Source organism: Lolium perenne, chromosome 7 (assembly GCF_019359855.2).
Source record: "Lolium perenne isolate Kyuss_39 chromosome 7, Kyuss_2.0, whole genome shotgun sequence".
NCBI lineage: Eukaryota > Viridiplantae > Streptophyta > Magnoliopsida > Poales > Poaceae > Lolium > Lolium perenne.
Window position 1 is genome coordinate 125,623,980 of NC_067250.2, and position 3,385 is coordinate 125,627,364.

Sequence of the window (3,385 nt, forward strand, 5' to 3'; positions counted from 1 at the left end):
GGCCTATGATGTTAACAATTTGTCCGTACCATCTGATATCTCTGATGATTCACATTTGCTAATGTATCTCTGAGGCCCCTCGATCTGATATTCGTTCTTGGTTTTCTCTCTCGGGATCCTGTGAATCAAGCCAGGCAACAAATTAGAGTCTCTGATGCGCTAATTCCCATAGCGACTTCGGTGCTGTACGTTGCCGAGAGTGAACTCCGGAACAAGCTTCATGCGTGCAACGTCTCACGTACGGCATGCACGTCTCTTTGTCCGACACTCCAAATCCATACAGTTTTGGCTCTTTTATATCTGTTAATTGTCCCATTCGATATGTTTGCTGGATGTAATAGTAGATCTCAATGAAGTGCCGAGACAAAAGTTGTGAGACATACAAATTTCAAACGATAACAGAAATGAACATACGACTGTAGTCTGATGCTTACTTAGGACCTGCGTCGGATGTATGGAGAAACCTGACATTAACTGCTGAATAACGAATAATTTCTGAATCCTGACGTAAAAGTAAAAATGTCGATTACTAGAAATTCAGTACTTCTGGAGTTTGTTTCAATGTGTAGTTGCATCAATTTGGCATCCAATGTTTGCATTTAATTAAAACCCCTTAATGCGAGCAGAAAAGAACAACGAAATCTCTGTTGGGCCTGTGATGTGAACAAATATTTGCAACAAAAATGCTTCACACACGACAATTTTTGTCCGATCAGCGTACGACGTCCCGTTTTTCTGGTGCTAAACCTCTTCCAGTGCACAAGTTCAGTTCAGATCCAAACCGCACTACTGCCGAGCCTAGTAAAAATACCCTTAGATCAGAAACATATATTAAGGGAATCTCCAACGGTCGAAAAATGCGTCTGGGACCAGACCTAGCGGCCCGACGCATAGTAACTAGTTGTCCGCGGAGACGCAAACATGGTCCAAATATGCGTCTCGGATGCATCTCTGTAGACGCTGCGCAGACGCGTCAAGTGTCCGCTTCCGTCTGGTAGACGTTTCGTCGGGTCCGCCTAGCAGCGGCCCGAGCTCGATGCATCTTCTCTGCTGCGGTAGTATTGGTGCCGAGGCGTCGCTTCAACAGTCTGCGGCACATTAATAGCGATGCCTTGCGTGTCGAGCGGCCGCCACCCACCTTTGCGAACGAACTAATGGCGATGCCACGCGTGCCGCGCCTCTCGCCTGCCTCTGGCGTATATGAAGAGGGGCGTGCGCATCTCATCTCCTCCCACACAAAATCCTAGCCGCCGCACTACCTCCACCTAGACGCAAATGGGTCGCCCGCTGGGAACAACACACCCAGACTCAAACCCAACAACCCGACAATTTTTCACACCCCCATTAACGCCGATGCAATATGTCTCGTGGATAAACTTCCTCCTGGCTTCCCGGCTTCCCGTGCGGCCGTGGCTGCTCAATTCGCGTGCACACGCCCTTTCCCGCTGAAAGGAGGATCGGCAGACCCAAGGGTTGGAGCGGGCTGCCTAGCGATGAGATCGTGTCCATGGCTAGTTTCCCATTAGGAGCTCGAGGTTTGGGACTGGCGTCGGGTTCCCGACGATACCATGCCCTCTAGCCACGACGGACAGGAGGCCGCTCGATGCGACTCAGATGGCCACCCTAACTAGTTTTTTTAATCAATGACGGGTGGGCCCAGGGCAAAAGCGGGAGGACACTCGGACAGCCATGGTTCATTTACATATTATATGTTCGGAAAAAAATTGAATTGAAATTTTGCATGTACAAATTATATTAATACTTACTCAAACCAATTGTCAAGTGAAAATATGACCATATGTGGCCTACACAAAAAAAGGAAAATAATAAAATTTATATTTCTTTGAACAGTGGCAAGATAACATGTATATGCAAATATTTATTTTACATTTTTAAAAAACTTTAAATAACATTTTAAAAAATTAAATAAATGGGTACGTCTACACCTATTTTTCACTACTAGCTATTTCCGGAAAGCCTACAGCTATTTGAGATATATATTTACACGCGTGTCACTTAGTGGAGAGGGTCTATGTTGATGGGAGCATAGACCAGGTCTTTTCTTCCCAATCCAAGTCACACTTCCAGCCCAAAGCAAAACCGATCGTTGCCTGCGTGTGGTAAGTTGGATCGTACAGAAATCGGATCAAATTTATCGTGTGTATAGCAGCACTCTATTTGCAAACACCCTGTTGCCCTTATTGGTGCAATATCCATGAATTTTCTGCCAAATACTAGAGAATCTCGAATTTTTTGTATATCATACTATTATATGGGACCACACTACTAAAGCTCCTACTAATTTTCAAACCAATTTATGTTACCCCTTTAGAGTTCACAACAATTTTTTGGGGGCCACAAGAACAATATGAGCATTCCATCAGGGATAAAATCTTTTGCCTGGAGATTGTCAAGGATGACTCTTCCAAACAGCTGATCGTGTGGCTTCAGTGTTGATTTCCATTGCAGAAGTGTGCCTACATGCCTCGTTTTTTATTTTACGCTAGAACTGTCTGGTTTGTCTCTCAAATGGCAGAAAACTGATCTTATATTTCAGTACACACGACATGATATTGCTGCTATTACTTAGATTCAAATAGTAGTTTACAAATGCAGGACAGAATGAAGAAGATATTCGATATCCTCAAACATCCTATCTGTAAACAATCTGTTTCTTTTGATAGGAATTGACATTTTCGTCAGGCCATACTCAAGGTTTTAATGTCAAAGAAAGAGTAGCTTTGACTTTCAAATCTCATACACTGGATGGGAGAAACAAAGAATTCTTATTCAGGCATGAACAACAGCTACTTCAGCTTTGCAGGCAGAAGCCGAGTCAATGTAACTTGGAGCACAAATGGCAGATCACTTGGCACAGATAGCAGATGAAGTTTGCACAAATAGCATATAACCAAACTTTGGCTGATGCGACTAGTGCAAGAGACCCAAGAAGAAACCCAGGTCGCTGGGCCATTAGACCAGTGCTACGTCAATACATGAAGGCAACGGATGGAAGACAAGCGCTTGTTCACAGTATCAGGACTACAGATAAAGAAGCTGATGAAGTTGTTATAAATCTTAACCAAAGCTCTTGCGTCTTCATTTGTGCAGGAGTTAGGCACAACATTCATCAATGCCTTGTTTTAGCTCAGATAAAAGCTCTTGATGTGCAGAAACAAGCTCAATGCTTAGTGTAATACATTTATAAATAAATGAAGAATGCCCCAAGTTCCAAAAGGAGAGTCCGGAACAAGCTCAATGCTGTGCTGTCTCATGTAGACATTAATATTTTCTGTTTTGCTTTATGGAATTGGCATGGCTAAGTTGGAATGCGCAAGGTCTTATGGTGAACTAGTTCCGATGTTCCTTCAATCTCATGATGAAC

At 43.6% G+C, this 3,385-nt stretch overlaps 1 non-coding gene across 1 annotated transcript; it reads left to right on the top strand.

Annotated features, from left to right (window-relative positions):
* LOC127318583 (small nucleolar RNA snoR117) lies at positions 1 to 78 on the top strand. Its single transcript, XR_007861986.1, has one exon. It is a non-coding gene; the product is annotated as a small nucleolar RNA snoR117 (small nucleolar RNA).
* The last annotated feature ends 3,307 nt before the right edge of the window (positions 79 to 3,385 follow it).